This window comes from Neomonachus schauinslandi, chromosome 10 (assembly GCF_002201575.2).
Source record: "Neomonachus schauinslandi chromosome 10, ASM220157v2, whole genome shotgun sequence".
Lineage (NCBI taxonomy): Eukaryota > Metazoa > Chordata > Mammalia > Carnivora > Phocidae > Neomonachus > Neomonachus schauinslandi.
The window spans coordinates 47,990,585-48,003,552 of record NC_058412.1 but is presented as its reverse complement, the minus strand read 5'-3'; positions in this window follow the sequence as shown (position 1 = coordinate 48,003,552).

The window sequence follows — 12,968 nt, the reverse complement described above, 5'->3', positions numbered from 1 at the left end:
CATATACTGAAGCCTTAATCAATGATATCAAGGATACTTGGGCTTGCCTCAAAATAATACAGGGAGGGGAGACATAGGCGGGAGTTTGGACAGAACAAGATTGACCCCGAGCTGATGGTGCTGAGCCTTGATGAAGGGCACATGGGGGTTCGCTGTACTCTTCCATCTGATTTTGCCTTTGAGTTTCTCCACGGGAAAAGGTTTAAAGAAATGTATTAGGTATTAAGATAAAAGGCAGTAAACTCAAGAACTCTGAGTGTAGGAGAGTGGGGATTTGGGGCAGAGTGGGGAAGATGCCTAAAACTGGCGAGTTCACCAAGGTGAAGAAATGTCATATTTGGGCTTTTTAAAATATGCAACCGGGTGTCTCTTTCCCTTCCTCTCTGCCACCCCCCAGCCCCCCACCGCCCCATCATCAGCCAAGACAGGGAAGGGCCCAGTGTTCAGCCCTGGAAGCGCGCCTTCTTCACTGTGTTGCTGGGATGCTGGAGGCCTGTGCAGCCTTCCGTCTAAGCAGATGGCGCCCTGGCCAGCCCGCACGGCTCTTGCCCCCTCTGCCGCGCAGTGCTGCTGCCGAGCACTGGCCCACACCTTGATGTTGCGTCTCACGCTGGCTCAGGAGTGCTTGCTTGGGTGGGGGCTTCGGAAGGAGGCTGGCTGCAGGGCAACCCCTCCCCTGCGCTCCGTTGTGCCCAGGCAGGCCTCTTTTGTCCTCTTGGGCTGCAGTCCTGGACCATTGTTTCAGGAGCCCTGTTTTGGCTCTGGTGGGGGCCAATCCCGCCCCACAGGACAAGTCCAAGGGCCAAGTCTGTGCCAACCAGGGTCAGTTCTTTCTCGCTGTCCTATGCCTTGGGTACCTGGGATCCAATTTCTCTGCCCAAATGCCCCAGCCTCTTCCCCATTGGTCCTGTCTGTGGTGAGCTCACCTAGGCCTCAGGGACAACCAAGGGCAGCTGTCTTTAGCAAGGCTTTGAATAGAATTTAGACATGCGGGTGGAGGTGTTTGTTCGCTGCCTGCTGGGGGGAGTTGGGGGTGCGAGGAAAAGGCGGGAACGCAGGCAAACTGGCTCTGGTCATACTTCTGCGCATGTTAGGGGCAGCTGTGGGGCTGGGGTCCGTCTGGGAAAGGAAAAATCCTACTCCTCCCTCCTTACTGAGTCACTCCCTTCCCCACCCTTTCCTTCCTCTAGGGTGGATTAAAAGGCTGCTTGAGGAAAAACACACCAATTAACAAATGAGCAAAAAATAGTACTTCAAACTCCACTGCGTACAAACAGGTACAACCCATGTGCCCAGAGAGAGAGCACCCAGCAGACCACCCACCAACATGCCTTTGAAAGAATACTCTTAAGGGATTTGGGGGACGGTTGGCTTCTGGAGGGGACAAACAGGGACTGACATCTGCCTGAGGCTGGTAGGGACAGAGGACATCTCAGAAGAGGAGACTATGGGAAGCGAGCCTTGCTGGCTCAATGGCAGCCAGCGGGTTGAAGGATTCCTCTCCAGGGTAAGGGTTTCCAAGCTGTTGTTTCCTGCAGAACCTCCTCTTCAAATGTCAGCTGGCTTAGAAACCCAATGTGAGGAGCAAATGCTGTGGAGCTATTCCAGCTGAAACAGGGCTGGGGAAGGTGACAGTCCTGCTTGGGGACCTGTCCACCTGCTCTAGAGGAACAAGGTGGAAACTTCCAGATCTGGGGAGGGCACTAGATGAGGGGGCCACAGGTCAGGGTGCACCAGGCTGTTCCAGGCCCTGGGAGCCAGAGCTCAGGGTCAAGGCTGAGGCGAAAGGGACCAATGCTGGACACTGGGGACAGTCTCCACTCTCCTCAGTGTCAGAACACACTGGCAGGTACCATTACCTGCCTTTAAATAAGATAATGTAAAAAGATGCCTGTACTGTGCAAGGAACTAAGTAAACATTAGATGATTTCCACAGTGAAAGGGGGTGTGGATGTTCCTGGCCAGGTATTCCATCTGGTCCCCCACCATGACTGTTTTCTTCAGCTTCCCAGTGCTGGTGACGAAACCGATGTCAGTCAGCTCAGACCCACCCTTCCATCCTCTACTCTGTGACTCTGGGGCCAGGACTCTGCACGCCAGTTCTCTGTGGCCAGCTGGCTCCAGCTCAGGCTCTGTCCATAAGGGGCTGGGAGTGGGCCTGCTCCTTCCCCGCTGCTTCCTGTTCCTGCGAGCATCACTCCAGCAATGACTCTCCACCTTGCTGTGACAGTTCCTTCCCATGGCAATGTGTCCCAATTTCCAGTTGTTTCTGCATGTCCAGCACCAGTCTCAGAGATACCAGGCAGTCACCCCTCATTGGGGATCTGGGCCTCAGCTCTGCAGGTCCCTGTTTCAAGCCTCTGACCAGAACCCCCATCTCTCCCCTTTGCTCTCCAGCCACAGAAGTGGAGCTGCTTCCTGCCCTTCTTTACCTTGATACTCTCTTTTTGCCTTTTCAGCCTCCAATACCTGCCTCACCTATTGCCTAGATTAAATTACCTCTGTTAAAATAACTGGAGTGGTTCCTGTGTTCCTATTGATACTGCTCGGTACACGCCCTCAGAGGTGTTGCTTGGGATGCCGACCAGGGTGTATCCTTGCCTGGCTGGGCTGCTGTGAGGAGCCTGACCTCGGAAACTCTGCGAGCAGCCCCAACAAGTCAACCTCTATGGTAAAGGGACTCTGTGCTCACAGGAAAATTCTCCTAATCTAACGCAACGTTTATAAACAAACTCACTCCAGGAGGGAGGGTTTAATTTAAGAAAGCCAGTAGGGACCCTAAATCTTTTCATCCCAATGAAAGCTGTCAGAGCCCATTAGCATCCGAGCTAGTCAGGCGGGCCCCAAAGCTGCTGTCCGCCCAGCAGCCGTCCTGTCGCCAAGGAAACCACACGTCAGAGCAGAAAGCGATGACTAGGGCCCCCAGGAACCAGCCCGAAACTCAATCGTCTGACATGTTGTCATTATCAGCTCTGCTGAAGTGCAGCATCTCCAGCAAGAATGATTCTCTGAAACTTCTCTGCCTCCATCCCCTGGTCTTCTGTCTCCCATATTGCGAATATGCCCACTTCTGAGAAAGACACGTGCAGGCAGGCATGACAGACAACAAAAACAGCCCCTTGCTTCCTCAACAAAGATAAGGCATACTGTCTGCTGCATTGACATCAAGACTAGTATTGTTAGGACACCCCCATGTACCTCTGCAGACCCAAATGACTCCTGGCCACCTAAGGCCCCTGAGTGGTGGTCATGAAGTCTGCCCCCAATCCTGCACAGCAGTACAGGACAGCACATTCCATAATGATCCTTTCCTCTCTTGGAATTGATGTTTGTTGTCACCACCCTGCGAATGATTAAACAAACCTCTATCTTATCAATGGCTGATAACTTCAAATGTGACAAGAGGATTTACTCACTCATCCAATCATGCCGTAAATATTTACTGAGCTCCTCCTGTGTGCCTGGCCCCAGGCTAGGCATTGAGGTTAATAATCACTTTTTAGTCATGGATGGAGCCAAAGGACACTTAGGATGGTCAGAGCGGGCAGTTTTGAGAAGGGGACATTATCAGCTGTGTTCCAGGTATCCACTGCTATGTAACAGACCACCACAAAACTTACTGGCTCAAACAATGACAGCAATTATTTTCTCATGAACCTACAATTTAGGCAGGGCTTGGTGGGGGCAGTGTGTCTCTGCTCTACCCAGCATCATCTGGGGCAGCTTGGAAGCTAGGGACTGGACTCATCTGAAGGTGTCCCCATTTACATGTCTAGTGGTTGCTGCTGGCTGTTGTCAGGGATCTCAGCTGGGGCTGTCAACTGAGACACCTGCATGTGACCTCTCCGTGTGGCTGCTTGTCTTTTTCACAGTATGGTGGCCAGGTTCCAAGAGTGAGCCTCCCAAGGGAGAACTAGGTTGGAAGCTGGATCATCTTTTTTGACTTAGTGCTAGCACTTACACAGAGTCAATTCTACAGCATTTTATTCATGAGAAGCAAGTTGCTAAGGCCAGTCCATGTTCAAGGGGAGGGGAATTAGATTCTACCTTTTGATAGGTTAAAGTCTAAGAATTTGTAGATGTGTTTAACACCATGACAAGCTATGACTAAAAGAAAAAAATTAGTGGAAGAGCATTCCAGGAGGTCCTAGTGTTTAAAGGCCCCAAGGGTAGAAAAGCTCGCGGAGTTCAAGGCAATGAAAGGCCAGCAAGGCTGGAGCACAGTGAGCAAGGGGGAATGTATGGGATGAGGCTAGAGGGACAGAACCATATTAAGCAATTGTAGGAGTTTGGATTTTATTCTAGGTGCAGGGGGAGCCATTGAAAGATTTAATATTTAAATTCACATCTTGAAAGGAAGGATTCTGCAGTTGCTACATGGAGAATGGATTGAAATGATAGAGGAACAGGGAAAACCTGTTAGGACATTACTGGAGAGGTCTGGAGGAGGGATGATCACGGCTTGGACTAAGAATGTTGGCACTGGAGTTGGAGATAAGTAGATGCACTTGAGAAAAGGTGGGAAAATGGAATTTGTTAATAGACTGGATGTGAGAGTGAGGGAAAGGAAAGTAGGCAAGAAGGACTCTCAGGTTTCAGGTTCGGGCATCTGGGTATATAGTGGAGCCATTTCCTTTGATTGGAAGACTAGGGGAGGAACTTGTTGATATGGGTGATAAAATTTTGAGTCTATTTTTAAGCACTTAAAGTTTGAGATGTTTGTGAGATATACCAGTGACAATGAACATACAGCTGGATATATGAGCTTAAAACTCAGTGGAGAGTATGGGGCTAGAAACATAAATTTGGGAATCATCAGCATATAGATGGTATTTAAAGCCATGGGTCTGGATGAGATCACTTGGGGATTCTAGAGTGAGCAAGGGTATGAAGATTTAGGCCTAGAAAGAGTAGCCTGCAAAAGAGACTGAAGAGTGGCCAAAAGGATAAGAGGGAAATCAGGGCATTGGATGTTACAGAAACAATGAGAGGAGGCTTGGAAAGAGTGAATTCAGAAAGAAAGAATTGGTCTAAAGCTTCTCCAGGCCTGGATGTCTATGATTTTATGAATGTCTCAAATCCCCTCAAGCTGGGAAATTCTGTGACTCTATTGCATCTTTGAAAAAACAAACTTCCTGATGAATTTTTGAGACCATAAAAAAATAATTCTTGACAATGAGGAATTTTGTACCTGGGCCTTAAAGTAATCATGAGTGAGGTCAAACCCAGAACAAAAATGAGGATCCCTGGAGGGAAGCTAGGGCATAAATGGCAGTGGCAAAATATGTGGGGTTTTCTGATTTCTGATTCCAGTAGAGCTGGTTTAGGGGCACCTGGGTGGCTCAGTTGGTTAAGCGACTGCCTTCGGCTCAGGTCATGATCCTGGAGTCCCGGGATCGAGTCCCGCATCGGGCTCCTTGCTCAGCGAGGAGTCTGCTTCTCCCTCTGACCCTCCCCCCCTCATGCTCTTTCTCTCTCTCATTCTCTCTCTCTCAAATAAATAAATAAAATCTAAAAAAAAAAAAAAAAAAACAGTAGAGCTGGTTTAGTCATGGCAGACCCCCCCAGGTGACTAGGGATAAATGGCAGCTCCTGTCTTTAGATAGGGATCTGTGTGGACCCCAATCTTTGTTTTCTCCCCTTTCGAACACTGTCTGAATCTGCGTTCTATGTGCAGGGTTGACTTGTTAGGTCAAGGCACTCCAAATTTGTGTCAGTGGAATCATCTGAGGGTTCTTGGCTGGACCCTGGTCTGGGAGGGCAGTCTGGCAATTGGATCGCTTCTGCTGGCTGGTGTGGGATTGTGTGAGATCGGGTCACCAGAATGGCACTGACACACTGATTTAGGGTGACTCTCACATCAGACACAGTGCGAGTGCACTGCACTGGGCTGCTGCTGATCCACTGCCAACAGGCAGCCTTGAGCTGTATGTGTGGGCCCATGCCGCAGCTTTCACCTATGTTCCAGCATAGTGCCATCTCTGACTTTTAGCACTCAAAGGTGTGGGATAGTGGCAGGCATCCTTTACCCTGTATACTTGCCTCTTGGGGTCGTCACCCTGTCCTCCACAGGCTTCATACCACCTATCAGGAAGGCCTTCAGGCATGCCTATGCATAGCTCCTTTGAGAGCTTTTAAGACTGTTGCTTTGCCACGCATGCCAACAGGTTCTTCCAACCCACGTCCTCTCTTGCCTCCACATGATATGGTCATGCTGTGCTTTCCCAAGTCTGTCTTGAAGCTATGCCCAACAAGGAATGGACATTTCTTACGTGAATGAGACTGTTTTTCTTGCTCTTTCCATGTCTTCTTGCCTTTCCTCCCTGTTGGTAGTGGTGTGTGGACGCAGGCGTACAGGCAATAACTGGAAGTGATCATATTCTAAAAATGTAGTGTGATTACGGCCTAAAGAATTAAAGAGAACACATGGTTCGAAGACATGTTGTTCTATTCTAACACTGTAACATTCCAATCAGAAAATTTAACATAATCAGAATATGGATTATCATTCATATTTTTCTGCTTATTTTGGGTAAAGCTTACATTCTTGGTCATCATCATTGAAGCACAGAGACAACCTTTGATAGTGATTAAAAGCCAGCATGCACAGCTGCTGTGATGGATGATGCAATGTCATAAGTAATGATGCAATCAGCATCAAATAAATGGTATTAAGAGAACGACAGAGGCACAAAGAAAACCCCAAACAAATAAAAAACACAACCCTAAAGCAGTCTTGTTTCAACACAAACAGGTTTCAAAGCATGACATTGTGAACAGTAACAGTGCTCCTGCCTTTTTCTTGCTGCGAGAGATAGAACATTAGCCAAAAGAGCAAGAAGAGATATTTCTTGCATCTGAACAGAAGTACTTGGTACCTGGACTCTATAAAGAATCTTCATGTGCAGTGATAGAACAGAACAGTAAACAATATGTAAGTCCCTCTAAGCTCCTGATGATTCTAAACCTTCATTGATAAATGTCAACATCTCACATGGGCCCACAAATTTTAAAATACATTTTTTTTGAAGTGCATTTTAAAATCAAATTGTTTAGATAGACAAGGACCCTGAAAAAATACCTTTCCAGGGTTCTGCCTACCAGCGGTGCCCCGGGTCATTGGTGATCTTGATAATGGTCTCGGTGGACTGGCGGTGATAAATACCTCATTGGAGTAAGTGCAAGAGGGACTGAGAAGAGAGAAATTGGAGACAATGAATATAGACTAAGTTTTAAAAAGACTTTTGCTATAAATAAGAGGCAAAGAAATGAGGCAGAAGTTAGAGGGGTGTGTGGGGTGAAGAGTCTGCTTTTTTTTTTTTTAGGTGTATGCTGATAGGCATGGTTCAGCAGAGGGAGGACAAGTCGATGCTGTAGGAGCGAGAGCAGTTTCCTTGAGTAGGCAAGAAGGGATGGGCGTCTAATGGAGAGAGGCCGTGGGGCTGGCTGTGGAGAGGACCCGGGCATCTCAGCCTAGTAGCAGGTAGGAAGGCAGGGGCATGTGGGTGCAGGTGCTGCCAGGTGTGCAGGTGTGGTGGTGAGTGGGCAGAAGCTCTCTTCTCAGTGCTTCTATTTTCTCCATGAAATAGGAAGCGAGATCATCATCAGATAGAGCGCGTGGATGGTGAGAAGGTGGTACGTGTTTGAGGAAGCACCACCTGGGTGAGCAGGCCAGGGAAATGCGGCAGGACTGCTGGCTGCCCTGGTACCCACTTGAGACTGACAAGACTAGTGAGACCAGTCAGTCTGGTTTGTGTTACTGGTGCTGTTTTCTCTTTTCACACACAGCTGCATGGGTGGGAGTCAGTGTCCAACAGACATAGGATTCGATTTAACCGGGGTTAATGTGCTGTTATCAGTCCACTGCCTCTCAGCTCCAACTCCAACTTCCGTTGCTTGTTGGTGCTGTTGGAACGTCTCTCCTTGGCCAGGTGATACGATGTTAGGCTTCATCGGTAGAGGGCGCTGGAGGAAAAAGGGGGCATTTCCTGGTTACACTGTGCTTTCTCCGGAGCAGGCTTTTGTAATGCGTAGTGGCTGGCAGTGTGCAACACCTCTTCAAAGGCAATTCTCAAAGCACCCAGAAGGTGACTTGCCAGCAAGTCTTGCCAGCAGACACCTCACAAGGACTTCACTGCTCAGTGAGTCATGGCCGTACCCTCTCCAGCAAGGTTTTTTTTTTTTTTTTTAAAGATTTTATTTATTTATTCATGAGAGACAGAGAGAGAGACAGAGGCAGAGCGAGAAGCAGGCTCCCTGTGGAGCAGGGAGCCCGATGCGGGACTCGATCCCAGGACCCTGGGATCATGACCTGAGCCGAAGGCAGACGCTTAACCGACTGAGCCACCCAGGCGTCCCTCCAACAAGGTTTTGATTTCAGCTCTGTGCTAAGGCTCCTCTCCCATGTTCATTCCATCCTTGGGTTTTCTGCCCCAACCCTGGGGGGTGGTGGCTGCTCCCTATCCTTGCAATTCCTCTCTTCTTTAGAGTTCTCTTTACTCCTTAATAGTCGATGCATGTTATAGTTAGTATTTTCTTATATTAAGCTTTCATTTCTATTCTTTTCCTTGGTACCATCTTAGCTTCAGAAATAAAGAAGAGCAATAAAAATACTCCAAGACTTCATCACATTTTCAAAACTTTGAGTCTTACTCATTTAATCCCTAGTTCCCAAGGAGATGATTGTCATATAGACATGAAGGGGGGGTGCATTAACAATGAAGTAACAGCCATGGTGGAGAGAAAGGCTGATCCACATGAGGACTTCGAGAGTGCTGGTATATCAGCAGGCCTTTAGGAGTTCTGTTTACTTGAGTAAAATTGGTAGAGAGGATACTGATACTGAGGGTGGACCCTAGAACATTAGGGTATTAGTTTTCTGCTATAACAAAGTACCATAAACTGGGTCTGAAGGCTAGACATCTGAAATCAAGGTGTTGGCATGGTTGATTCAGTTGCCATTAATGATGTGTGTCTTCCTCAAATTTATATGCTGAAGCCCTAAACCCTAGTACCTCAAAATGTGACCTTCTCTGGAAATACAATCTTTAGAGAGGTGACTCTTTTTGGAGACAGGGTCTTTAACGGAAATAAGTAAGGACAAATGAAGTCATAAGGGTGGGGCCCTGATCTGATGAATTAGTGTCCTTATAAAACAAAATACCAAAGAGCTCTCCCTCTCTGTGCATGCACAAAGAAGAGGTCACACACAGTGAAAAGGTAGCTGTCTACAAGCCAGGAAGAGAGTTCTCACTAGGAACCAAATCAACTGACACCTTGATTTTGGATTTCTCAGCCTCCAGAACTATAAGTAAATTTCTGTTGTTTAAGCCACCCAATCTACAATATTTAAGTTATAGCAGCCCAAGCAGACTAACACAATTGATTTAAATTATGTCTTAGAAATCGATTTCCCCAATATCATCTCTATTTCCCCAATATCACCAGTGCCTGGCATGGTGCCTCTCACATGGCGGGCACTCAATAAAAATTTGTTGAATGAATGATTAGTAAATCAGTGAGATGAGGTGTCAGTCTCCTCATTTTATAGTGGAGAAAATTGACAGATATGAAAAGATACTTAATAATCACAACCCAGAGACACAAATGGCATTTTATTAACTGAAATTAACTAAAAGCGGGCCAAGATCAAAGAACATCTTCAGGCGCCAATTACATTAGGAGTTGGTGTAGCTGGTTAGTGAAAAGGGTCATGTAGGCTCTGAATTCACTCTAGTATCCTTTCTCTAATCTGGATCAGAGATTTGCCAATCCACATCTGGTTCTTTCCCTATACATCAATGCTCTCAGAGTCAGCAGACAGATACAAAGCTTAGAGGAATTTCATTGCAAAGACAGTGTAGGGATATCAGAGGATGAGGATTTGGTTGTCTCCCAATACCTCATACGGTGGCATTCCCTCTGCCAAGGGTCTGGTCCCCACCCTGTATGTTTAGAAACTGGATCTGTCAGCATACTGAATGTGGATCCATCTCATTGCTCTCTTATTAATTAAGCTCAGAGAGCAGATGCATGAAACCAGAATGTCTACTTATCAATTCACAAGAGGATTAGAACCACTTCTGTGTCTGGATTACTTGTCTCCACATGGCTGGCACATTCTTTCACTGAAGACAGATCTCTGAGGAAGGCAAATTGTCAGAAGGTTGCTTAGTGAGTGAGCATGTAATCCAAATAAGGGGAGCAAGTTAGATGATTCAAATTTATAATGGCATTAAGCTGGGAAAGCCTGACACTGCCATTTTTTACTATAAGAATGGCCATACCAATGGTACCAGAATATTCACAGCCGTCAGCTGAGGGGCCATCCTCTAGTGGGCATTTCTTAAAAGGGCTCTGCTGAGATTCACCATTCATGATGCTCCTTTTTCTATGCTTTCATGGCCAACCAGCCTTGCTTTGATGGCCCTTTTATTTATTTTTTAAAGATTTTATTTATTTATTTGACAGAGACATAGCAAGAGCAGGAACACAAGCGGGGTGGGGGGAGGGGAAGCAGGCTTCCCGCCAAGCAGGGAGCCGAACTTGGGACTCGATCCTAGGACCCTGGGATCATGACCTGAGCCAAAGGCAGATGCTTAACAACTGAGCCACCCAAGCGCCCTTGATGGCCCTTTTAATCTTTCTCTTTGCTTACACTTTCAGACTTATTCTGTCTCCTTAAGATGACTTTGTATCTGTTCTGATCTGTTTCATGTAGTTGTAGAGCTTATTTCTCAGAGCATAACTTTATTTCCTTAATTTACATACTTGAGGGAGGCCTCACCAAGTTCCTCAATAGCCACACAGGTATCTTCTATTCTTGTAATTTTACCTTACTTCATTCAAAATATATATTTGAGGGCACTTATCAGAGACCCTTTATCCCATCTTTGAACTATGCTAAATTACTTACTTTCTCCATTTATAATTTTCATCTTAATTACCACTTATTATTAATTGGCTCATCGATTAATTCTTCTTGGGCACAAGATTACATAAGAACTGTGTAAATGGCAGGGTGACTGGGTGGCTCAGTCAGTTAAGTGGCTGCCTTTGGCTCAGGTCATGATCCCAGGGTCCGGGGATCGAGCCCCGCATTGGGCTCCCCGCTCGGTGGGGAGCCTGCTTCTCCCTCTCCCTCTGCCTACTTGTGCTCTCTATCTCTCTGTCAAATAAATAAATAAAAAATCTTAAAAAAGAAAAAAAAGAATTGTGTAAATGGCAGTAAGGGCAATCCTGAGACAGAGTGCTTTTCTTTCCATAATGGTAAATCCCTGCTACAGTCACCTTTAGGTTATATAGAAAATACATAAACACATGTTTATGGTCTATTTCCAAACAGCTTTATTTACTTAAAAAAAAAAAAAAAAGTGGCAGGCTGGACATGGACCCCAGTCTATAGCTTGCTGCACTCTGATTTGTATTATCAGTTTGGCCCAGGAAGGCACATGGGTTCACAATCTCTAGTCTAGTGGAGGCAACCCTTATAGATGTAGGTGGCAAGTTTAGTATAGTTGTGTACAAGTGCCGTTTGTGTCGATTTTCAACTGGGCAGGGGTGCTGGTGCCTCTAACCCCCACATTGTTCAAGGTCAACTGTACTTACCCTTGGTAGGTATTTTCAAATAACAGTTCTCTCTCCAGGTTCTGACATGCTTCCTTAGGGGATAGCAATTCTAGATGACCCACAGCTAATGATTCATTCATTCACAAATGTACATTTGTTAAAGCAACCAGATTAGGCCCAAGATGGAGTTGCTCATGATAAGCCCCATGTCAGCAAATCAAAACTTAACTAGTTTCTACGCTTGGTTCTTCTAGAAAAGGAGGACCTAGGTCAACCAATCAAGGCTTGCCTGATCACCATAGGTTATCTAACCAGGCTCTAGGACTTCCCTTTGCTCCATACAGGGAAACTAACCCTGCTTTAGCCAATCAGCAAATGTCCTGTAAAACTTCCTTATTCCTGGTCACTTTGGTCTATAAAAATCTCTTTGACTTATACAGCTCTTCAGAGTGGCTTTCTATCTATCTGCTGGGTTGGATGCTACCCAATTCATGAATTGTTAAATAAAGCCAGTAAGATCTTGAATATTTACTCAGGTGAATCTTGCTCTTTAATACAGTGTTACAAACAAGACAACAGGCCCAAAATGGAGTACTAATGCTAAGCCCTACATCATCAGACCAAGACACTTTTGGCTCTTCCAGAAGTGGAATCTTAGTCAATCAGGAATTGTCTGATCAACACTAGTTAAGTAATATGCCTGATAGATCCCTGCCATATCCTAAAGGGAAGTGATCCCGGGATCACGCAGGACCTGAGCCGAAGGCAGGCGCTTAACTGACTGGGCCACCCAGGCGCCCCGTGATTCCCCCTTTTAACACGACTTCGTGCCTTTCACGGCTCATATCAAGAACTCCTGTGTGGTCTAAATAAACCTCTTCCTATTAGTCATAGTAAAACCAGGTAAAGAAGGATGGAGCTGGGCCAAGTGGTAAAATACACAACTAATGAGGAAAAAAAAAATAGGAACTGGGGGGAGAAAAGAGAGGGGAAGAGGAGCAAGTGGAAGAAAGGTAGGGAAAATATGGATAACAGAGAAAACTGGGAAGAGAGAAGGGTTAAAGAGAATCCTTCTGGAAAGCCAATTTGACTGGACCCTTCAGGAAGTCTAAAGGGATTCCTGTCCCCACAGTGTTCATTTATTGTGTTAATTCAGAATTCAGGCAGCCATTAGTACTTAACTGCTTTGACATTGTTAGGATATTGCTCCATGAAGTGTTCCACTGCAAGGGGACACAAGAATCTGGCCGTGCTTTTATGAATTTTGTGTGGAGCTTTCCCTGTGCAGGAGTGTCCACAAATGTAATCTGAAGGGGGACTCAGGACTGAGGTCCCAAAGGAGGGTGTAGTGAAATTTTCAGTGACACAACCCCATTTCTGAAGGTTTTATTTTTATTTTT